Source organism: Bombus vancouverensis, unplaced genomic scaffold, assembly GCF_051014615.1.
Source record: "Bombus vancouverensis nearcticus unplaced genomic scaffold, iyBomVanc1_principal scaffold0060, whole genome shotgun sequence".
NCBI classification, from domain to species: domain Eukaryota; kingdom Metazoa; phylum Arthropoda; class Insecta; order Hymenoptera; family Apidae; genus Bombus; species Bombus vancouverensis.
The window spans coordinates 198,466-224,600 of record NW_027468951.1 but is presented as its reverse complement, the minus strand read 5'-3'; the positions used below and the strand labels follow the sequence as shown (position 1 = coordinate 224,600).

At 42.1% G+C, this 26,135-nt stretch overlaps 1 long non-coding RNA gene and 1 other non-coding gene across 2 annotated transcripts in view; one reads left to right on the top strand and one right to left on the bottom strand.

Annotated features, from left to right (window-relative positions):
* The window catches only part of LOC143304855 (uncharacterized), a 59,386-nt gene that overhangs the window by 8,344 nt on the left and 24,907 nt on the right, over positions 1-26,135 (top strand). The gene's annotated exons all lie outside the window — the stretch shown is intronic.
* Positions 18,124-18,230, bottom strand: LOC117165257 (U6 spliceosomal RNA). The gene has a single exon (XR_004465858.2). It is a non-coding gene; the product is annotated as a U6 spliceosomal RNA (small nuclear RNA).

Genomic DNA, 26,135 nt, shown 5'->3' with positions numbered 1-26,135 from the left:
GTTTACGTGAATTATGCTACTCTAGCGTTATGCTTAGACTGCCACGTTAGGCGTTAGCGTTAAACTGACTAGTTGACTTGACTCTCCCGATGTCGTAAGAGAACGAGGTGACTTTTCCAACAGTGTAGAAGAAGTGAAGTTGAGTGACGATGCTGTGTCGGAGGAAAGCTAGTGATGGGTGTGTCTAGCGCACGGTACCATCCGATTTGTTGATGACGATTTTGGCTAAGAGAGTGAGGGAAATAGGCTTCGTTGTTAATTGGTTAAACGACGGTTGGCGGACTAAGAAGGGTCTTAGCTGCCCTCGATAGAAAGTTGTTATTAGGAAGCATCGTACGTGGAAAAAGCCAACTCTCCGTTGGCAAGCCGTGGTAGATAACAGTCTAAAAGTGATTGAGAAAAATACATTTGTTGAGTCGGAAGGACCTTAGCAAGCAAATTACTCGGATTTATGACGGGTGCTTAAGGCTATTGAGAGTACGCCGTAAGGATGAGCAGTTTTTGTGTGGTATGAGTGCCCCTTTGTTTGCTTTTTCTCTTACTTGGAATTTTTGGCAGTGTTCTCTTTCTGTTGGGTCGATTTCACTTAACTTGGGTCTGAATAGTATGGTTTCGCATTTGCTTGTGTTGATTTTTAGTTTCCACGCGTGGTAATAGTCGTTTATTTTTTCGAAAAGTTCTTGCAGTTCAGTTTTTATTGTCTTAGTTTTGCGGCCTGTTACGTAGATGATTAGGTCATCTGCGAAGGCTATGGAGCGTTTGTGAGTGGATGTATTGAAATTAAAGAGGTTTAGCAAGTCACTATTGTAAATACTGAAAAGTAGCGGGGAATTTACTGTACCTTGTTGCAGACCATTTGTTATGGAGAATTCTTTGCTTGATGTGTTTGAACCTTCGGTCATTACGAATGTTCTGCTTGTGATCATGTCCCAGACTATTTTAATTAGATGGTTAGGAAGGTTTATCTTGATCAATTTGTATATGAGATCTGGGATCCAGACTGTGTCAAAAGCTTTTTCGAGGTCTATTAAGCAGGCGGCTACTCGTTGTTTTGCGTTTAGGGCCCAGCAGATGTCCGACGTAAGTTTGTTTATTGCGCGGATTGTGGAGTGGTTGTGCCTGAAGCCAAATTGATTTTCTGCGATTATGTCATTTTTTGTGCAGAAGGAAGTTAGGGGATTGTTTATGATTATTTCAAGTACTTTGCTTATGTTGGGGAGGAGACTTATGGGTCGTAGGTTTGCGGGCGATGAGCCGTCTTTGTCTTTTTTTGTAATAGCTATCAATTTGGCTTTTTTCCATTTTCTGGGGAAATATGTGTTGTTTAGAGCATTGTTGAAGAGTACTGTGTAGTACCATTTTATTTTGTTCGGTAGACGCTTGAGTAAAACGTTTGGGATGCCGTCGAAGCCGGAGGATTTTTTGTTGTTTAGTTTGGAGAAGATTGTGTTTGGTTGATTGTAATTTGTGAAGTAGTTTATTTCTGGATCTGGTTGTTTGGGGTTGTCTGCGGTGTTTTCGTTTGAGAATGTACAGACTGTTTTGTTTAGCGTTTTGTCTTGTTCCATTTCATTTTTAAGTTTGTTTCGGCGATGATAATTCTGTTTAGTTGATCTCGGCCCATGTGTTCGTTTTGTGTGTGTATTTTGGAAAAGTGGGTGCCGATGATGTCTAGTTTTTCTGTTGTTTTAGTTATTATGAAGTTACCCTCGATGTCTTTGGTGGTGTTGTGTATTGTTATACCTGCTTCTTGGATGAGGGAGGTTTCTTCTGGGGGCAATTTGAGAGGTGGGATGGATGGGGCTTTGTCCTTTTGGTCTGAAGATTTGATTTATTTGTGGGAACATGTTGGCTGAGTCGTTTTTAGAGATCTTTTTATTTTATTTGTCCAGTAATGGTTTATAGCGTTTGCGAATTCTTGTTCATTTGCGCTTTTATTTTGTATAGTAGGTACTTTAGGAATTCTAATTCTTCTCTTTTGTCGTAAGAGGCACCGGAAAATTGTCTTTCACCGTGATCTTATTTAATTCCCCGTAGATGACGCAGAGATGCATTTTTTATTCTTTTTCCGCACTAATACAACAAGGGATTGCGTATGGTGAATTGCTTGGTCTGATCATTTCTTTCTCGTACAAATCGTCCAAAATTGAAAAATCGGCCGATATGCCGACAGCAATGTCGCCGTTCGGCCCTCTTTACGGAGTGAGACTAGCCTTGCCGTCCGCCACGCTCGTGGGTAGACTCCCTCCCTCAGACATCTCGTGTAGAGGCGCCGAAGTTTGACAACGAGATGATGGCGTACGGTTTATCTCGCGCGACGTAACACGGTTTTTCGCTACATATAGCAAATTTCTTTTTATGATTAGTATTTTGGTTCATGCATACCTGAAATATAATTACGATGTAATTTTGTTAAATTGAAAATCGCGCTAGCCTGCCACAGATATTGGTGAATTATAATACAATTATTCAGTTTTTCTACAAACATTGTGGCCTTTTTCCTACTTAGTTCGGTAATTTTCAATTTTAAGGTGTTGAACAATTTCGTTTCGTTGTAATTTAAGATTTGTTAACGAGCACTTTTCACAAACTGACCGCTGTTACTTGTCTTTGGATCGTTGTTTTGTGAATTCGGTGAATGTAGGAATAAGAAAGAAGAGAAGCAATTGAGATACAACGAGATACCTTACAGATTTTATATCTAGACAAATAAAGTCAAAAGAAATATAATTTAACCAGTGTCTGGATCCATTTGGACTAGTCAGCAAATAACGGAAGTTGTTTAACTTAGTGTCATAAGAAGCCAAGGTATCTCTAAACGACGGATTTAGTATCAACATTCATTGTAACTTCAAAGAATTGTGTCGGACTTAGGCATGGTCTTCTGTGCAGTTGACCGAACGTTGCGCATTTCCAGAGTTTAGCTATCGTCCAATATCATTTTGATCGTGAGATTCTCAAAAATCCAATTAAATCGTTTTATAACAATGAAATAAAAAATATGAAAACTTCGTTTTTCTTATTTTGGCAATTTATGAGTAATTGCGTTATCGCTGGAGCAGACAAAGAAAACACCGGAAACAACTTGCAGTGATCAGTTCCGCGAAGTAGTGGGGATAACTCGTATCCGCTTAAAATTTGAAGAGACAAATTTTCGACTCTCTGAGCGACGTTTATTTCGTCAGGACTATCAATTGTCGTTTGAACGTTGTGTTTCGATCGTTCGCGGAGAGACGCGATCGCGAGATAGCACGTCAACGAGAGCTGTAAGTTCCCGTTACGATTAAATAATCGACGCCACGAACTGATCGATTCCCTTATTTCGATTAGGATAATAAGGGTAGTTCAATGAATTCCACAGAATTAACACAAATAAATTAACGTTTATTTTAACAAATTATCAACTAGGAAGACATAAAGAGAACAACAAAAAGAAATGTAACTACGTAATGCGCGATATAAGATATGTGTTGACTGTTCGGCTTCTTGAAACGTTCTGCACGCCTTTCGATTTTTTCCGTTTTTTCTGGAAGGCGACCCCCACTACGTTAGGATCACGCCACATTCTTTTACGCGAGGTAAAATAACGGCCACGAATCGACGTTTCTGGAGGTCGCCCTGCTTAATGAACCATGCGCTTGCCACTACAATGTTTGTTTGCCGGGCAGCCGCGACGATCCGTCTGCGACATTATAGTGCCGCGACCGACAGTTAAGAATATGATCTATGGCAAGCCGCATGGCGTAACACCATGAACTGACCGATCCCCTGATTTCCGCTGAGATAATAGGGGTGATTGAGTTTGTATAACACTGTGATTCACAGAATTATAAATTATATATTTCCTACACTTAGATTACACTGTCGAAGAGAAATAAATAGATGACAACTTGTCGCACGAAGATGCGATAGATATGTACGCTAGAGCAGGGCTCTTATAATGGAAGTTAATGTATTAATGGACGTAGCACTATAATATATTTAGGAGAGGAGATGTATGTTCGACAACACCGAGAACCGACAAAAGATTTGCGTGAAGTATGTGTAGACTGCTGCGTTAGGCGTTAGTTTTAGACTGACTGTCGCTCTTTTTCTAATACGGACGAAAAGTTCGATGTGGGTGTGCCCCTGTGCCTAAAGAACGCGGATTCGTTGTTCCCACTTTCGTTAGGAAAAGTGAGGGTAACGAACCGCGGTGTTGATTGGTAATGGTCTGCCCTACTGCTCGAAGGGATGAGTAGGAAGTCTCCTACCATCGTGGTGGATAGATAACCGTATTCGTGAAGAAAACCCAGCTTGTTTTATTAGAGGGCTATTCGGATTTTCCTAATGGGCGCATACCAGCTTTCTCCGTGTTTTAAGTGCGCCTAATAAACCCAAGGACGTCTCTAAAAACCGACTGTGTTTCGAGAATATTTTGAAGCTTTAGAAATTCTTCAAGACAAACGGATTGAAGACACATGGCGAAACAATACAGGGAAGTGAAGGTTACGGTGGGTCCTTAGGTTTATTGAGGGTCGAAGTGACGTTACGCAGGCCGGTTGTTGTCCGGTCGCGCGGGCTGGCGTACAGATGTTTTAGGCGGCGTAACACTTACCTTGAGGAAAAAGTGCTGTCGGGTGCCATTACTTCGCCTGCTCCGGTGATCGTCGGTGTTTTTACTTCTGGGTTTTTTACTTGAACTCGAATATAGTTAATTTCCAATTTTTTCTTTATTTGTCTTATCCAGATACACGCCTTACAATTTACTAATCTGATTAATACAGTAAATGCTATGCGAAATTTCTGAACGAAAGTAATAAAAGCACGATAGTACTGAGTACAAAGAATGATTAAAATAATAATGAGCCGTAATAACAAAGATCACAATAATAATGAGCACAATATGGTACGTAAAATTATAATAAAATACGCTCTGCTCTATGTTGCTACGCATTATTTATAATGCCATCCCCCACGGGGTGGTGGTCCACTGGGGGTACGCTTCCGTGGGAATCGGGATGTTGCAGTTTGGGTTTCTTGGAATCGTACGCGAGGGAATGTAAATTCCGTATTTCGACTTAGTTTCCATCGGTCCAGTGTTTCTGCTGAGCTAGCGTCTAGGAGGCTTGAAGCATTCCCTGCTGATCTAGTCTTTTTCGCGAGAAACTTCCCCCTGTTGTACCGTGGGAATTACCTGTGTTTCTTCGGCGCGTGCAAGGGCTGGCGGCTGCAGCATCATTATCATTTCGATGTTTGCTCGGGCAACACGCGCAATCCGCTACTCTCCCACAACAAGGACCTCCTCCTTCGAGTTATTTTGCGTAAGTTTGGTTTAGATGGATATTTGCATATTATGGTTGTTTTCGTGATTTTGATCCTTCTTCCTTTTTTTGTTGTTTCCCTAGGCTTGGGTGATCGACGTTCGAACAATGTTTGCGGAGGCATTTCCATCAGAGGTTCCTATGCAGACTTCTCTGGGGCGTATTTTGTCTTGTTTTTAGTCCGCTTGATTCGTCCTGTTTCGTTCTATTTAAACTATATTGTGTTGTTTCGGCGCAAGAGAAAGAGGGATTCCGAAGAACCCATGGGCGACTCGAGAAGACCCACCAAACGCATGCGGCGCTGTGATGAACCACAAGTACCAGAGTGGTCGGAGGAACTATTCGACATTGATGCCGAGGCCGTGGATTTCCCGTCGGAATAGAGCTTTGACAATCTTGTTACTGTCGATGAGAGTTTCTTCGATGCAGAGACCGTCGGATTGGAGTGGGAACCCCCTCTGGTTGAAGTCGTTGATACCGATCGTTGTGTAAAAGTCCGTTTTGCTAATGAAATTCCCGGAGAAGTTTTGGAGGCACATCTTCGTCACCATGCTTCTGGGAGAAAGGGAATTTCCCCTGTTGTGCGTTATTGGTGTATGCGTGAGTTCAGCGAACTTTGTCCTGGAGCTGCTCGCTTTGATTTCGATTTGGTGTAGTCGCTTCTATTTTGTGGGTTCGTTGTTTGACAACGTATATTCCTCTTCTTTAATATTTGTTGATGTTGGGGCATTGTTTTTGCTAAAGGAAGAGTGATTATCGTCAAATATTAAACAAAATGCATTTAGTACCGAAGCATTTCTTGGAAGATTTACTTTTACGTTTGCTTCCCTCCAAATAACTATTATGAGAATTGTCACAATCTTCATCAAGAGAGCCATTACTTTTTTTATTTCATATTGAAAAGTTTTTCGCCGGTAATCCTAGAAGTTCTGGACGGATGGAATATTTAAGTTGCGTGAAAGGTGAAGGAAGGTTGTGGAACGAAATGACATTTATATAATTCGACAAATATATATCGAATCGAAATGTAAATCGGAACGAATTTTCCGAGCAACCCAATACTAATTTCAAATGAACCTGTGATGCCTCCATCACATTTCCTGCTTTCATCACTCAAATTATCATATAATATTCGTTTGTTTTTCATTAGGGGTCTCCTGGGTATGAAAATTTACTTACTAATTTATGACTGTTATGTATTATATTATAATAATATATATTCTAGACTACTTGCATATCTGTTATGTATTTTTGCAATTGCAAAACTGGGTAGTATTAGAGAACTCAAGGGGAGACGAGTTAATACTTTGTCGATCCCAAAGATTGGGATCGAATATCATTAACACCGGCGCGTCGGTCAGGACGGAAATCACCTTTTGTCTTATCTTTTCGTGCCTATCCGTCCAAGTTATGTGTTTGCTACTAGAAGTGAGTGCATACAAGGGTTTCATTACTTGTGAAAATTTAGGAATAAATTTTCGGAAGTAAGAGGCCAAACCTATGAACTGCCTAAGCTGTGTGACGGTCGACGGTGCAGGTAAAGAATTTAAAGCTTGTATTTTTCCCGGATTTGGACGAACTTCTCCGTTACGAATTACATATCCCAAATAAAGTACCGACGTCTTCAGAAAGGAACATTTAGCGAAATGAAAAGAAAATCCGGCGTTTACGAGGGTGTTTAGTACAACGTGCAACCTTTCTAGAGCTTGGTCTATCGAGTCGGCAATTATTAGAACGTCGTCCAACTAAACAACGACATACGAATAAGCGAGGTCGCCTAAGGCTTTGAAAATGGCTCTCTGGAAAACGGCTGGTGCATTTTTCAATCCAAACGGCATCGTTACCTATTCTTATTGTTACGTTCTTGTTTGTTTTAAATCGATTCTAAACCGTTGAATTTGCAAAATTTTTTTTTTGTTTATGGTGATTTAATTTAATTTGATTTGATTTAATTTGAATTTAATAGGAAGGGAAAATTTAAATGATATGATTGTATTTAAGATATTGATTTAAGATTTCCGGTTAAGTTCTATTTCTAAAGTTTAAAAAATTCTTTTTTATCGAAACTTTCGATCTACACGGTAGTTGCTGCCACCAGAAATAGTCTAAGGACTATTTCGATTAGAGAAATTTCTTTAGATGGTTTATTAATGAATTAATTGCTCGTGGGTAGCGTTAACTAATATTCAAGGCTACTGATAGATAAATTCCACGCTTTCGGCTAACCTGCTATGTGCAGGGAAACTGGCACGGGAGAGGATTAAAGCTGGGTAAGATAAATATTTGTGCTTGTTGCACGGATTTTATTTGAATGTTGAATTATTTAGATTGTTACGTATATATATATATATATATATATATATATATATATATATATATATGTCGGATCAGGATTCGAATTTTGGGCGCGCGACGACTCTTCATGTGGACTAGCCATCGTTTCACAAAGCCGAGATTTTATTTACACGTATATACAGGTCTATCACTAAGCTTAACAAATAATAAGTACAACTAATAATAAGTCTAACAAACACTAAGCCTAATGAATAATACGATCTACGAATAATTAAATTAAATAATACTATTAGCAATGTTTGAGTTCAAACGAATCCACGGTCACCGGGATAACTCCTTACTAAGCGAAACTAACTTAGACGCAAATGCGATCCTCGAAAACGCTCGATGTATCACTCTCCAAGGCAATCGCAAGAATGCCAGCCTCGTGGAGATTTTTCTCCCTGTACGATTGCATTTTGTTTTCTATCCCCGTTTGGAAGCATCGAGAAGGTTCCAAACGCCGTTGCTAGGCACACTCGTTGGAAGCATCGAGAGAGTTCCAAACGCCGTTGCTAGACAGTTTCTGCCTGGAGTTTTGGTTACTAAATACAATGTATGTCCCATTGCATCGGCACCTCCGAGGCAACATCACACGTGGCTCGGCCCGCTCTCGAGGCCGCATGCCGCCACAACCACACTTCTCGGAAAACACATACAACCACTCCAGACCTCCGTTAGATAAAACATCCATCCCGTGACCGTGGCTACGTTCAGCGACCGATTGTCACCTCGAACCCAATCTCGCTTATTACAAATCTTAAACAATTACAACTATAATAAAATCTAGGCCAAGGTACTAGAGGATGTTCCCAAAATTTCCAAGGAAGGGCTTCGGCTTTCCTTTCATCTCCGACATATATATGTGTGTATGTATATGTGTATATTAGTTAGTTAGAGGAGGTAGAACAAGAATTTTCGCGTTGATGGATTAGATAAGAATGTGAATTTTCGTTGTTTGATATAAATTTATTCCTACGTTTGCCTTCTTCTTCTCTTTTAATTTCGCTATAGTAGTTTGTCGTTAGAACCAAAGCTCAGTTCATTTACTACGATGGTTTCTATTGCCACAATTTTCTTGCCCTTCGAGTTTAATAATCGAGAATGATTCCAACGATCCTCTCTGTGTGGGGTTCGTGTGGTTTCGCAAGCCTTGCCCGTAGACGGGTAGTATTTTACCAACAGTGGGAGGAGGAATGCGAAGATCGATGGGTGTTTTCGATAATCGAAAACACCGTTTGCACAAGCCAACACAGCGAACGATCCTTTGGTTAAATTTTCGAAGGGAAATTGTTCTGCTATTTCTCTCTTACAATCGCATGCAATGATGGCAAGAATATCGGTAAATAGCAATGCCGGTATTGCTCTTAATTTTCGATTGGCCCTGACGATGTATTTAATGGTCCTCTCTGTGCGGGACTTGTGTGATTTCGCAAGCCTTGCCCAAAGACTGGCAATGTTTTGCCAACAATGGGAGGAGGAATGCGAAGATCAGTGGGTGTTTGAGTAGCTGAAAACACCGTTCGCACAAGCCGACACAGCGGACAACCCCTTTGTTTAAAGTTTAAACAATGATTCTATCTTCAAAACCGTTCGCGAAAATAAAACGAGATCGATGATAGGAAGTTCTAATTCGATTCTCGAGGGCAACGAAATTATCAGAGAAGAAGGAAATTTTCAAAATTAATTTTCTTACCTTGAGGAGTAGGTGCTGTCTGGCGCCATTACCTTAGCTGCTCCGGTGGTCGTCGATGTTTTTGTTGGGTTTATTACTTGAACTCGAATATAGTTTACTATCAACGTTTACTTTATTTATCTATTTCGATACAGACTGAACAATTTACTAACTGGATTAATACCGCAATTACAATGCCCGTTTCGGTCTAAGCGATGAAACGAGGACTTCAAAGATAAAATTTTCTTTTTACTTAGTCGCGGCTCTCTTTTCTTGACCGAAAAACTAAAGACCCCGAAACGCAAAATACTATACAAAATTTTTAAACGCAATGATGAGCGCAATAACGAACGTAGTAACAATGAACACAAAGAGTGAACAAAATAATAATGAACCGTAATAACAATGATCACTAAGAATGAATACAAAAATAATGAGCACAATATGGTACGTAAATTATAATGAGCACAAAGAATGATTAAAATAATAATGATTAAAATAATAAACATGCGCTATGTTGCTACGCTTATTTATAATGCCATCCCCCACGGAGTGGTGGTCCACTGGGGCTTCACTTCCGTGGGAATCGGGATGTTGCAGTTTGGGTTTCCTGAAATCGTACGTGAGACTGTCTTCTCATATCTATGATTCTTACCTCTGAATGAAAATCGACGCATCATAATAGTGTGATGCTGGTAGTGAACATCTTAAGAGAATCTTAATTAGCCTAGGCCCTGTTTTTAATATTTGATTTCATTCGACTGCATGTGGCCTTCTTTCATCTACTGCCCGTCGGTTTTTCGTAATCGCCACGCAAGCACGTGTTGCCGTACGGGTATATGTGTCGCTATCGAGTTTTACTGCCTCGGCTCCCATTGTTGGCATAACATACGGTCAGCGTTACAGTTACGTAATTATTTCATTCTAACCACTTCTAGTTAATTATGATTGCGACAATACATCATGTGGTGTCTTCACAAGAGATACCCTGCTTTCTCCCATGGGTTATTTACATTTTCCATTTCTGCTGCTATATTTTTATTGATTGTAGTATAATTTGACATTAATTGATGTACGGTACAAGGAGAAATGAGAACATTCTCCCATGAGAATATTATATGTTTTACCAGTTTATATTTTTTAAATGTTATATTTTATAAATTATATACATGCAGAAGAGATATGAAAGTTATAGAAGGAAATCTAAATAGAATCTTGTTATATTTTTTATTGATTACTATTAAGGTGTTTTGAAAGCAAAATGATAGCTTATACGCAATATTTTATTGTTTTACTTCTCATTAAATTATGCAAGTAAATCAGTTAGTCAATCAAAGTAAGACTATATATACATTACAAATAACTGTAACGTCTTAAAAATTACAAAATTCATTAATGGATATTGAAACATGGTAACATAATCCTTAGAAAGGTCTGTGAAATATAACACAAGGGTGAGCAAAGAGCAATCGCCGGTATCAACGAATGCCAAAGGATATGCCAAAATAGTAGGTCTTATTAAACGATCTTTTATTAAACGATCAACGCTTTTGCAACGATGTAAACATTTGAAACATCCAACATTGAAACGCTGGATATTTCTCGCCTCTCGCCGTAGAGAAAAGCTATAGAAATTACGAAAGTACGTATGCAGTGTAGGAAGTATCGAAGAAAGGATGTATTTAGTGATGGAAAATAATTTGACTCGAATGCGTTAGATGTTCCTAGGAATCATGCAGTACTAAACCATTATTCAGATAAAAGAAAAGGAGAAGAAAAGTGGAAAGATTAGAAATGATATACTTGCGTTGCGAACTTTGGGACGGAAACGGAAAGAAGATGCGCATGATACGTTTAGAATATGAACATGTTGGGTAGTGGAAAAATGACACTTATAGATATATAGAAGGAAAAAAATAATAACGGATGGATTCTTTCGTTCGTGCACTTAAATCAGATGATCATGTGGTTAGTATGAATTTCTGTAATAACGTCATTGGAAGAAATGGAGTTAATTATTCCTGCGCGATATAAAACGCAGCATACGCCAACCTCCTAATTATGGACATTTTCATCACTTTATAGACGAATATATTTGTATGATTTGAATGTACAACTATCTGTAAAGAAATTACATGTAGAATTTTAGCATGTTTCTCTTGGCATAAAAATTGTGCAATATGATCAAGCAACAGTGATATAAAATAATATCACGTTGCAGTTTATCTGAACGAAAAAACGAAATATTTACTTGTATAATATTCACAAATAAAACTATGCAATTACCAGAGATATCGCAATCGATCGAAAATGTTGCACGATTCAAAACAGTTTCTTAAAAAAAGTTGAAAGAAGTGTTGGTTTATTAGATCATGTGAAACAAGAAAGTATTCGCATAATGACAACTCCGAGGCTCTACTTCCTAGGATTATAGGATTTGGAGGTGCAGTTCTACCCCAGAAATGCTTGTAGAGCCTCTTCACCTCCCTCGCCTCTGGCGGTTGCCTGCCTGGTTCTAAATGAGCCAAGTCATTGTTAACAATTACATCGGCCAACATCCTTGGACACATTTTAAAGATCTCCTGACAGCATGCGTTGTCCCAAGATGACGGCATGCAGATAGGTTGTGTTCGCGTCGCTTCGTACACTGTCCGTGTGTACAAACAGTACGCCACGAATGTAATCCAGATGTCTTCACGTGGGCAGACGCCACCCGCCACCCGCCACGAATGCAAGCATGGTTTTGCAACCCTTGAAAACGCAAAAGCCTGAATTAGGGGCAGAGTGGTCAACCCCTAAAGATACTAATATAAGCGCTACACCGATAAAGCAAAACAGCCCAGAAATCAAGAAGCGGTCTGATGAAGAGAAGGAGGATACTAAAGAAGAATCGCGGCCAATACCCGACATAAGGGAACGAGCTAGCGATATGGAAAAGAGGGTCCTACCATTCTGCCACGACCCGAGCAACAAAGTTAACAAGGGCAAACCGCAACGATAATGCGTTACTTTAAGGATATGAGAGGATTTGTGGAGAATCTCCTGCTCCACAACTGTCATCTAGCCGGAAGGCTAGAACAAGCTAAAAGCTAAGAATAAGGAAACTGCGATATTAAGCGCTGTGAGTAAGTCGCTGGAAGCCAGCAAGCGGCTTAAAACGGCCGTTAAGAAAACAACGAAGGCCGAGCCAAAACAGCTCTCGTACGCGGAAAAAGTGAAGATTGCCAGCAATAAAGCGGACAAATGGCGGTAAAACCACCGAGAAATGTGGTTATAATCCGGTCGGAAGTTGAGGATGGTGAAATAAGAACCAGCGGAGAAGCGCGCGACGCGCTATTCGCGCTAGTAATCCCCCGTAAAGGGGGAATACAAGTCACAGCAGTTGAAAAAATAAGCGACACCGGCCTAATCGTGGAAACGACGAAGGACTGAAGCCGGAAGGACTGAAAGCGTTCACAGAGAATGTACAGAATACACACATAACGTACGGATATTCGGAGAAAAAATAAAATAATCAGATGACTCATGCGAAAAATCGTTCTTCACATAAGTGGATGAATATCTGAAAAATATTCGAAATTCGAACATCTTACACATGTTCGCACATTTATCGAGAAGTGAGTTGTGTATTATACAATTTTTCTAGATGTATATGTTTTTTTGTCACATAAATGTTATTAGGCCAGTTGCTGAACAGGAGCATAAAGATTCATCACTTTGAGCAGAGGCATATGCTTGTACGAGTTTAAAATAATCTTCTTACCATAGTTACGCTATAAATTATAATACAATTTGTATATTGTATTTGTATTCAACAGTACATCTCAACTGAACAAATGTATTGCGTAACAACTATTTATCACTAAAGCGAAGATGTCTAACCCAATCGAATTTTATTGTCAATGTTAGTATTATTTTAGAAATGATATAAATAGTAAAAATGAAAAGTAAACAACTTTTAATTCTCTGATAATTTAATAAGAGGAGCATCTAACGCTCCTTTTCTCTCGATCTGTTTAGCAATAATTTTATTCACTAATTTTTCGAGAGCTTCAAATATGATCTCACTGCGCTCAAGACTGTCAATAGACAACGTGCAGAGAAAACTTTGATGCCTCATCTGTGAAGTGCTGTCAAAAAGGCTTTAAGTGAAAACATACATACATGCCTGTATGAAAACTGCAACTGCTCATGAATTCAATTTCGACTCGGATTTGAGAATCCTATAAGATATCATTTTAAACTATACTAAATATATAGAGTACGCTGTCCCGCGTATCCTGAAGATATCTTTAAAATGACGGTCCTACCAAATTAAATTCAGACTGTTTTCTGAAACTGCTTAATCAAATGATGCATTGATTTATTTATAGTAGTAAATCTGGGCATCAGAAATTTGCTCCGTCCATTTGAAAGTCCATCGAACTCGGTCTATTTATCACCGTTACGAAACATATATACTCTAGTAGGAACATTCCTAACACGATAATGCTTAGAGGAAAGCACGCCAGAATCGCTGTCTCTCAAATCCATTCAATGAATAAGAGACGAATGAAGATGCGTATTATAGTTATATGCAAGTATCCGTAAAGTGGTGTGAGACGTTCGAACAGGTTTGTTCGATGAAAATCAGCTACATACTCTGTTCCGGGTGAAGAAATGAGCTGCAAGTGGAAAAAGGTGAAAAGGGAAGGGGAAATAAGGAGAATACAAAGAGTTGATGAATGTAAGGAATGGAAGCTGAATCTCAAAATAAAGAACAAGAAAAAACAAGCTACTTACGATAACACGATTGCTAGTCATCTGTTCTCGATGACGATTGCCTATACCACCGCCCTTGTTGAATATTTTAGCAGTTCTAGTATATTTGAGCATATTATATTTATATTTCGATGCACACTACCTCTTCGACCATTTATTTCCGTGATTATGACTGAAGAACAAACAGAAGATACTTATCGTAAATGAAATTTAAGCAAGAAGGAACTTTTTGCGATGTTAACTCCAAATGAGAAAATATGTATATATCAGTATGGATCATGACCTGCCTATTTTTACATTAAATGTTTTGAAAAGTTGTATTTCAAAGCATGGCATGGTTTTCGTCGAAGGAAATCGTTTCGTGGAAGGAAATAGTTTCAAATAGTGAAAGAGCAAAATTATATAACTCTGAAAGAATAATATAATTTAACATGAAAATATTAGAAAACTGAGTACATCGAAATATAATAGATATTTTACAAGGGAAGTAAAAATATAGGTAAATAAATATAAGTAAAAAAGTATAAGAAATCATTTATTTTTTCTAAAATATATTTTGTATGGCGCGTGCTATCATTTTGTTATCTCAACTTTATCTTCTATTTATATTTCTTTACATAATTTTCACAATATATTTATGAATTAGATGTATTTTCATAACCTACTACTAGCGTTCTACTAGCGAGTTTTCGCATGCTCAATGAGATATGTAGTATAGGAAGTGCATAAATATATATTTTTTATGTATCTTCAAACACGAACTAGAATATCGAGCATGTTATCATTTTCCTGTGGATTGTAAAATGATCAACCGTGGTTGATAAATTAACAAATTGTAAAAATTTGTCGATTTGTACTACGAGTGCGGAGTGCGAGTAGTAACGATAGTGAACACACAATTGAATACCCAAACGACAAAACTCCTGAGCTTTATACTTATTTTTACGTGGGTCCAAACTTTATCGATTCGATATAGGCTCCGACCGCTCTGGGTTATTTAAAATATATGTCGGGTTAAGATGGGAATTTTGGGCGCGTGACAACTCTTCGCGTGGACTAGCCAATGTATGTCCCATTGTATCGGCACCTCCGAGGTAACCTCACACGTGGCTAGGCCCGCTCTCGAGGCCGCATGCCGCCACAATCACACTTCTCGGAAAACCCATACAACCACTCGTCAGACCTCCGTTAGGCAAAACGTTTATCTCGTGACCGTGGCTACGTTCGGCGACCAATTGTCACCTCGAAGCCAATCTCGCTATCACTAATTTTAAACAATTACAGCTATAATAAAATCTAGGCTAAAGTACTAGAGGATGTTCCGAAAATTTCCAAGGAAAGGCTTCGGCTTTCCTTTCATCTCCGACATATAGGTAGAGAAATAGGAAAGGATAGGGGAAGACGTTTGGATATAGTGGATTTGAAGTACAATTTCATTCGCAAAATATAGCGAACCAAGAAAGAACCGTGGAAAGATTTGGACATTTGTGCGCTTCATGTGACGCTGGAGAGAAGAAAAGAAAAAAGAAACGAGAGGGAAGAGACCAAAAGAATGAAAAATGAAACCTTTCTTCACAAAAGACAGAAAAGATTCACTATGCATATTATTCGCTTCGCCTTATCGTTATCCACGTACGCACGCACGCACGCACGCACGCACATTCACGGTTTCACCTTATACACTTGTTGTGTACTATCGTATCATTTTACCAACCAGTAGCGGTTGAAAATCCTATGTACTGTCTACCTCTCACTCGGTCGCAGATACATCGTTGAAGCCAGTTTAGACTCTAGCTCTGTTTAGACTCTAGGATATCGCGCGGGAATATACGCGCTTTTTCTCATACCTATAGAAATGTTAACTCAAATTTGGCGAAATTACTTATAATATTTATATTGATATTTATTTGATCTATTAGAATCGTTTTTAGATTAATATTTATATAATATTCCATAATCCATACAATGATTTTCCTCAAGCAAATAATAATTTAATATTTTTTAAAAGTGTGATATCGTCCAAAACAATCGCTTCTGTGTAATGGAACATTGCAAAATTTACAGACAAAACATATTCTACTTCTTTTCTTTTTTAATTGTGCAAATTCTACATTGGGGTTTTGGGGCTTTTTTACTCCGACGACTAGACACTATGTTTATAAGTTTATGTTTTCCGAAATTTGATAGTCTTTGTGGGTGATCTAGTCTGGATGATCTGCTTGTCAACTCATAAGTGTTTGCTGTACTAGATATTTCTTCGTCGTTTTCCTTTGATCCACAATCTTCTATCCACGAAATTATCACTTTTTGCAGGAAATTTTTTATATGTATTCTTATTCTATGGCCCATAATCATTCCCGTTGGGGCCCCGGGAGCATCTCCTTTCGTCCCCTCGTAGTGGTGATCCCCACCGCTTGCCCTTCACCGTCGTTACTTCTGAGGTGATGGGCGTGATAGGTATTGAAGGAACACTCGAATATGTTTAACAATAAATATTTATTAACAAAATATATTCGGTGAGTATACTTGACGTAAAACTCGCGGTTATTAATTTCGGTTCGCGGTTCGCGGTTCGCGGTTCGCGGTTTGCGGTTCGCGGTTCGCGATTACAAGTTCGAACTCGGGTAGATTCGGGTAGATACGATTCGATATGCGCTACGAGTTCGGACGATGATTGCCTGAGATGTCGAGCAACTCGGATCAGTGATTGCTGCCAACTATCAACTATCAATTCGGACAGGCGTCTCGCGACTGACTTTCCGTCACGATGATGCTGGATAGGAAAAACTATGATGGGGTGTGTCTAAGGATACGAGATCATCGGATTCGTTTAGGAAAGCGTTGGTTCGGAAAGTGAGGGAAGTGGACGTCGTTGTTAATTGGCTAAATTTTGAGTTGGTGGTTGGAAAAGGATACTAACCATCCTTGAGAGAAAGATGCTAGTAGGAAGCGTCGTACGTGAGAAAAGCAGATTTCCCGTATCTTCCTGTAGTGGGCGGTAGGTATAGGGGCTGTTAAGACAAAGACCATTTGTCCCTCTGGAGGACCTTAGCTAAATTAATCCTAAGATTTGTAGCAGGTCCTTAGGTTAACTGAAAATATTCTGTAATAATGTATACGCATCTGGCAATCATCTTGTCCGAAGGATAGGGTCTTTGTGTAACGAGCCATGGGACAGAAACCGTTGGAAAGTTTGCTGTCGAGTGTCGCTACACTTCCTTCTGTTACTGCCCTCTTAGTACATTCCTTGGTTAGCCGTTCCACCGTCTCCTGGAGACGACTGACCTCACTCTCCAGAAAGCGCACCCTTCTCCGCAGGTATGCGCTGTCCGCGTGTTCATGTCCCTGAATCGGTTAGCTGTCCTTCTCGGTTCCTTCTCTTTCCTCCGATTCCGTCTTTATATCCTCTTTCCGCACGTCGTCGTCGCCAACGGCACTGTCGCGGATGCAGAGACGGCAGAGATCGGCGATTGTTGAGGCGACGGCGGAGGTGGTGACCACGTGCGCCGTTGGAGTTCAGCGTTAGACGCTCTCGCCCTCCGTGAGGCCAACCATGACCGGGTAATTTTCCGGTATGATCGCTTGCCGAGCGCGTTCACAACGGTCGTAGAGGAAGGACACGATGACATTTCGTCGTCGAATCTCACCCTGCCGCCGCCACCGTACCGCGAAAGCAGCCCATCCGACGAAGATCCCGGGCCGCTGATAGTTACATCCGGACCCTCTGACCTTCCCCGAGACTCCTCTGGTTGCACGTCCTCTTCACCAGACGCATGAACACGCCCGGGGGCCTGATGGTCCACCCCCGGACGGCCACGATTGCTCGATGGCGACGCAGCGGGGCTCGCTTTACAACCCGCGGCTGCACCGGTACTGAGGTATCTTTTCCCTGCGCCGTAAACGTTACTGCCTTTTTTGTCTGCCATATCCATCCTCCGCAAAATTCTCTGCACCGGATCTGCAAACTGGCGGGTGCCAAAGGCACCGACGAGCCACTTTCCCAGGGCATAGTCCTACGCCCTGAAAACCCATACCCGCCTCGTGTTTCCCGAAAGTGTGGATCGCTTCACGATTTTGCGTGTCATACTTGCGCAGGGGTCATGCTAATCTTCTATGTATCGTTCCAATTTTAGTATATGTAATGCCGAAGCAAGTACTCCCCAATTTCTACCTGATGGAACAATAACCATAAGGAATGTCTCGATTTGAAGGTGTTTTAGGCCACTTAACGGCTTTAGCGGTAAATCCAGAAGCCTCGTTTTATGACCGTTCCTTAGGATTATTGCGACCCGTATAATTATATGTCGGAGATGAAAGGAAAACCGGAGCCTTCCCTTTGCAACTTTTGGGAAAGTTTTCTAATGCTTTAGCCTAGATTTTATCATAGCTGTAATTAAGCAATTGTTGTCATTTGTAATTGTTTGATATTTGTGATTGCGAAAGTGGGTTCGAGGTGACAACTGGTCGCCGAACGTAGCCAGGGTCACGGGATAAACGTTTTGCCTGACGAAGGCAAATCGTTTGTATCGGTTATATTGTTCTCCCTAGAAATCACATAGAATTGTACTTTGGAGATGTCGATATAATGGTACACACGTTGTATTAGGAATCAATCTCCAGACAGAAACTGCCTAGCAACGGCGTTTGGATCTTTTTCGATGTTTCCAAGGAGTATATAACAAACTTTTGACAGATATTGCCTAGCAACAACGATTGGAACCTTCTCGATGTTTCCAGCGAGAATATAACAAACAAATGCAGTCGTATTACGAAAAAGATTTTAGTCAGGGATTGATTCGTGTGATCGCCTTGGAAAGTGATACATCGAGTAATTTTTCCGAGTGATTCAGCAAACGTATTTTTTTGTGTTATAAAATTGTTTAAAGTTTTCCCGTTGACCGTGGATTCGTTTGAACCCCGGATCATTGTTTATAGCGTAAATTAAATTCAATATTTGTAAATTTATCAATCGTTAATTTTCATTATTCGTTAAATTAGTAAATCGTAAGATATATTATTCGTTTCTTTATTGTTCGATAAAACTTATTATTCTTTAATCTATTTAATAATTTAATTTATCATTTGTTAATCAATCATATCATTTACAAAATTCATTATTCATAATATTTGTAAAACCTTGTTTATTCGTGTAAATATATTCTCTGTTTTGTAAAACAATGGCTAATTCAAATGAAGAAACATTACGTGATTCAAATCTTAATAATAACCCGACATATATATACAGTTACGTGCAAAAGTTTTTGATAACATCGTTTTACGATAGAAATCTTATAATATAATGGAGTTAACTTGCTCTTTGTCGTAAAATATTGTTGATATCTTGTAGCTATGCCTTTCGCAAGGATAATAGCAGCAACGTGGCCGGTTTTCTTTAGAGCATTATTTTGGCCAGGCCAGGTCAGAATTTCTTTGTCTTTGAAGATAACTAGTGTCTAATAAGACATTTTCTGAGCGCCGACGTTGACATGCGAATGACATCTCATTGTCCGAGCTTCTCTGAGGCACCGCGATCTCTTCCCAAATTCATTGCCGGAATGACGAGACCTCTTGGAATGATCCACACCTCTTGAAGTCGCCCTAAGGTTGGACTCGCCACCGTCGCCTGGAAGTGATTAACCTCATTTTCGAGGATACGCATCGTTTCACGCAGAAGCGCGTATATTCTAACCGGTCGTACTTTATGGGATGGCTACCTGAGCCTATGAACATAGGTAGCCTTCAGGCCTTTAGAAGGAGTGACAGCTGCACCTCCTCTATCTCCCGCATAATCTCAGCGCCAATGTCGGTAGTTATTCGGACAATTATAGCGCTCTTGACATTGGATACCTGTTCAGAGTCGTCCCCAGAAAGGATAATATGACGACTTAAACTTGTTTTATTAGTTATCAAATGTCCATATCGTAAATTATTATGATTAGTTTATTAATGATAAATTGATTAAACAGATGTTAATTAAACAGAAAACAGTGGTTATTATACATGACCCAATTGCAATAAACGTATAATAATTAGAACAATTAGATAATTAATTAACAATTTTCGTCAACTCAAATTCAACTCTCTTTTAACAACGCTGACAACACTATCTTGACAACGCAATCCGCACTCTCGGACTTCTCAATTTATACTCCTGTTAATTCGTTTATCGTCCCCTAGCATCCCCTTGTCTTTTGTCATAGCCCCAGTACGCATATGCTGAGCAACCGCTTGTTTATAATTCACACCTAGGCAACCGCTTGTTTACGATCCGCACAACACCCCTTAGGCCCCTCGTTCATGATACTACATTCGGCCGTACCTGACAATCACATCTGCCCTCGGATGTGCTCATCATCACTAATGTCACCCTCACCTCTGACTTCAACAACGTCCCACCATTTCATGCGATTAGCCGCCGTGGTTGTTGTTCGTGGCCCTTCGTGTTCGCCCTCTCGTTGTACCACATAGCAGTCATTCCGCAAGACTTTTACCACGCGGTACGGCCCAAGGAACTGCGACTGCAACTTCGGACCAGGACCTGCGTCCTCTCGATCGCCACTAAATCTCCTGTCTTATACGCTGTTGCCTCTTTACGTCTCTTGTTAAACGTCCGTCTGTTTTTAGCTTGAATTTCCTCGATCCGTTTTTTTGCCTTTACGCGTAGCTGATCTCGCTCCTCCTAGAACATCACGGCCCACTCGTCTTCGATCAGCTGCGCGCATTCTCATCCGCGTTCCAAACAAGAGTTGGAACGGGGTAACATTCGTACTTCTGCTGGTGGTTGCGTTCAAATACCTTTGCGCTATCTCTAGGTGTAACCACTTGTCTGGTGTTGGCGCAGACAAATTCGTCAATAGGGGAATAAGCGTCCGTTTCACTCTTTCTACTTGTGTATTGTAGTCCAGCCGTGCTGTATACCTTTCTCATTCCAATAATCCTCAAAGGCAACGGCTGTGAATATCGTCCCGCGATTCGAGATTATTCTTCTCGAATTTCCGAAACCTACAGACTGCTTCCTCAAATGGCGAATAACTTCCGCAGAACTTGTTGATTTTGTGGAATACAACTGAGGTGGTATGGTGATAGCTGCGTAAGAAACTACTCTTGGTGTTTTTAACGAACAATAGTTTATTTAGAACTAATCAACAATCAGAGTTAACAATTAACAATTAACAATTACACTTAACAGACAACTGGTAAACAACTAACAAATAATGATAGACACCGAGAGATCATTTGACGCGTTGCTATGCAAATAGTACCGAGGAGTTACACATTTAATGGCGTAAGACAGACTGCCTGCCCTTTTGTTTCGGAACGCGCAGATTCTTCCCTTCGTAGCCCATCGATATCCCCCACTAGCGTGCATTCATTAGATGTGCCGCCAGTGCTGGCACGTGTATGCTCTTCCGAGAATTCGGCGGAAAGAGTGTGAAGATATCGATGGCACATTGGGCACGTCGGTGATGCGCTTTAGCGGCGTCGCGCTTTGCATCCGGAGCCGTTGAAAAGTTCCGTGGCCCGTGCCGCCACACAACCAAACGAACTTTGTAAAGGCATCAATCGCCACGAAGATATACCGGTACCTTTTCTTCGTAGATGGCAATGGTCCAAGATGATCGACACGATAAGTGTCAAATGACAACTCCTCCTTGTCAAATAGGGTTCAGGAACTCCTCTCGTTTTCCTTATTTTTTCTCCGCAAGGATACAATCGATGCAACTCTGCACTACCTTATCCACCTTCTCGCGCATGCCCACAAACCGATAGTCCCTTTTTAATAACGCTTCCGTTTTAGTGATGCCCAAATGGCCGTGTTCGTGAGCTCGTCGAACCACTTGAGTCTGCATTGACTTTGGCACGCCCAGCAATGGTATCTCCTTTATTTCTTTGTACAAAACTTCGTCCTTTGAAACGTATTCGCCAGCTTCGTGCTGTTCGATGTTGTCCCGGATCTACCGCAGATTATCCTCTTGCAAATGCGGCTTCCTTAGCCGTGCAACAATCCTTTGTTCGTCCTCGTCTAGCAGCATGACCATGAGCAACGGATTTCGACTTAGCGCGTCGATGTGCACTATGCTCCTCCCTGGCCTAATTGAATTGCTCTAAAAGAATTGCCCACTTCGCAACACGCTCTGGTCCTTCTTCTCCTCCTTCCTTCCCTTTTTCTCCTGACCTCCATCTCCCTTTCTTTAGAAAGCCGGCAATTCATCGCCTTTGTGCAGAAATCATAAAACCTATTCCAAAACCGCTCCTCCGCGGCCATCTTCTCAACGGCCCGGTTCTCCAATTTAAAGTCTTCACCGATCGCGACCTCCAACTCCGTTCTCTCCTCCGTCCATCTAGGGCACCAAAAGAGCACATGTTCGGCGTCATCCACCACCGCACCACAATCCCAACAACTGGTGTGCGACTCTTTGCCGATCCTATGACGGTACCAGTTAAAGATACCGTGTTACGTAAGGATCTGCATCTGTATGGTAGTTAATCTTCCTCTTTCTTTTGTAGAAGATCAGCGGATCTTCTACCAGTCTCGTAGTTCAATTGTGGGGGTTGTGGAACGCCCACTCCAATCTCCACCTGTCCTCTGCCTCCGTCTCCAAATCCTTCATTTCTTCTTACCCAACATGTGCCATTTCTTCAGGGCTCTCGTTGATCCGCCTCTTCACTCCATACTGCTTCCACCGCAACCATGCCTTGATGTAAATCGGCATGCTACCGATAAGCACACACAGACCCCCATGTGATACCGTACGGTAGGCGGTAGACATACGGATCAACGCCGCCCTTTATGCCCTTCTCATGATCGTCCTATTTGTTTCTCTTCCCAGGGAGGAGGCCCATATCGGTGCGCCATATAGAACCACAGACTCCCAGATACCATAATACAGTCTCCTGACTAAATCGTTGGGCCCGCTGACGTCTGGGAGTAGGCTCCGTATGGCGCCCAAGAACTGTTCCGCTTTATCACAAACTGCTTTGAGGTGGGGGAGAATCCCCTAGCACTATCCAACACTACCCCTAAGTACTTCACAACACGGCTAGTGGAAATCTCGCCCCCATCCCCCACGTCGAAGTTAAAAATCGTCGGTATCCTCTTCCTTGTTAAGAGGATAACCTCCGTCTTCTCCCTGGCCAGGTGCACTCCAGTCTCCCAGCACCACCTAGTGGCCAAGGCTATGATCGCCTTTATCTTCTCATCGACGCCGTGGAACCCTCAGAGCTTGAGTAGAACCGCCAGATCGTCGGCGAACGCTACTGCTTCGGTATCCTTCTCCCGGTCCAGCGCCTCCAGCACCTCGTCATACACGAGATTCCACAGTAACGGTCCTAAGACCGATCCCTGCGGAACCCCCGCGTAGACGTTCCTCCCTACGACACCGTCACGACAGTGTACCAGTATTCTCCTCTCAGCCAGATAGTCCGCTAACAACTCCTGTAGCCGTCCCGGTAGCCGTCTTCTTCGATCCTCCTCCATTATCCTCCCCCACCTTAGAGTGTAGAAGGCGTTCTTCACATCAAGGGCGACCAGAACACACGCCAGGCCCTTCCTTCTGCACTCTTCAGCAACCGCGACTGTCCTATCCAGGGCTTCAAGAGTCCCCCTCCTTTATGAAGAAAGCCATACTGGTCCCTATGAAAGGGATCCAGACCAACGCTCCTCTCGATGAGCATTTTCAGCGTGTGCTTCCACACCTTTCTCAACGCCGACAGTATGCTAATCGGCCTATACGCCGATGACGTCGCAGGATCTTTGCCAGGCTTGGGTATTAGTACCACCCTAGCCTATTTCCATACCGCCGGTATTTTTCCATAGGTATTTATTCCGTTGAGCACTGTCAGGAGAACGCTAGGCTTTTGCTCCGCCAATAATCTCACTACAGTGCCAGGAATCCCAGCCGCCTTCCTGGAATCGCATTTCCCAACGGCCATCCTCATGTCTACATCCTCGATGCCTAACCCTCCTTCTTCGCCAGGTAGGATCGATGTCTCTTCCTGTGCAGTTCGCTTCTTCCAACTCTCCTCCTTGCTACGCCCGATCGCCCTTTTCAGCCGCCTCCTAGCATCCTTGAATTCGGCCACCAGGACCTCGGCATCATCCTTGCGGGCCGCCACCGCTCGCTGGGCTCTTTTCCTAGCTCTTAGAGTTCGCTCCTTAACGTAGCGAGCTCATCGCTCCACCAATAGTTGGCGCTCCTCTTCGCACTCGCCGGGTATCTCCTCTTCAAGTCCACGGCACACGTATGCTCCAGACTCATGTGCAGCCCTTCGCCGCATGCCGTCTCGTCAAATTCAAAACCATTTTCGTCATAGACTCCGTCATATTTGTTTAAAAAACCCTCTACATCCATCTCTTTTGTCAAGTATTTAAAGGCGCCACCCTCCACTCGCTTAATATTATCCCTAAACTTATGCTCAATATAAAAATGGTCAGAGGCTGAGTACCAACCTAGGACCCTACTCCCCCTCCAACTCAGCCTTATTCGTCTATTAACACTAAGTATATCCGGGAAACTAGTCCTTTCATTTCTCAGAAAGGAATAGTTTCCCGTCGTCCTAATAGGTATAAGCTCGTTCCTCGTTGTAACGTCCAGCAGACATGTTCCCCTACGGTCCGTCTTAGATCCCCCCCCCCCCCACCGAGGATTTCGCATTAAAGTCACCGGCAACCATAATCGCCGGTGCTCTTTTTCTCCCCTCCTTTATGATCCCTTCCAGTTGCTTCAAATAATCGTTGAACTGGCCCTTACTCTTATTAGGGGAACAATACCCACTGAAGCAAAATACGTCACAAACCCTGAACCCTACAATCCCTACATTTCTTATCGGGGTCTCGCTTGCCGCATGTTTTCCATTAAACAGCGTGACCCATATCGATGCATCCCCACCCTCGTCATTAAACCAAAATGGCAACTGCCTATAGGGCTCGGAGATGACCACAATGTCCACCCTGCTTTCGCATACGCACTGCATCATTAGACCTTGCGCAAGCCTGCATCTATTTAGATTTATTTGTAGAACCCTAACTGGGCCCCCGTCTATTCCTAACACCTAAACGCTCCATAGGGCACGCCAACGAACCCGTTACATGCCTTGCATTTATGCCACCATGTTTCAGACACATTGCGCATCTCGGCTCTTTATCACAATCTCTCATTATATGCTCAGTGCTGCCGCTCCTCCTACACGACTCCCTGCCATGACATGCAACAGTACACCCTGCCGCCACATGCCCCAACATGTGGCACCTATAACAACGCCGAATATTAGCTAACTGCCTTACAGAAGCTATCGTTAACCCCGTTCTCAGCCTCCTCTCTCTCGTCACTAGGCACTCCACTCGCTGGGCGGACCACCACCGCCTCTTGCGTGCCCCATGGTGCCGCTTTTATAGATTTGACTTCTATATCCGCATTCTCCTCAATTGCCCACTGCGACCTGATCTCGTCCACCAGCTCTTCTTTGCTGGTGAGGGGATCGATGTTCCTTATTTGTAGGGTCGCCCTGTTCACCAGAGCGGCCACCTTCGTACTATCACTCAAGGCGGCTCTCAATTTGGCCGCCTCCTCGCTAACCACCACCGTCCTATCGAATTCAATTAGGCCCGCTCTCGTCCTACGGACCCCCGTGGCTCCCTCCAATGAACTCCTCACCTCCATTATCCTCTTATAAACATGAAGCCATTCGCAACCTTCCCTTCCTCCACCTTAATTAGAATGGCTTCCTTCCTTCTCCTGTTCCTTGGTACGTCTCTCTCTTCGGCACCAACCTGCCGTTTATTTCCCGGACGCACCATCGGGGTAGCTTGCTCTAAGGGAGCTTTCTTCTTCCTCTTCCTTTTTTCTACCCTCATCCACCCTTCGGAGTCCTCGCTGAAGTCATCCCTTATCGCTCTGTTCTCCCTCCCACACGCCTCGGCGTATGTGACCTCTCCTCTTCGGGGCCTCTTATACTCCCCAACTCTCATAATTTCAGCCGGCGATACTATCTTTCTTTTTGGGTATCCGCCCTTAGCTATCGTCACTTCTCTCTTCATCTCTGCCCTGTCTGCCCTTTTTTAA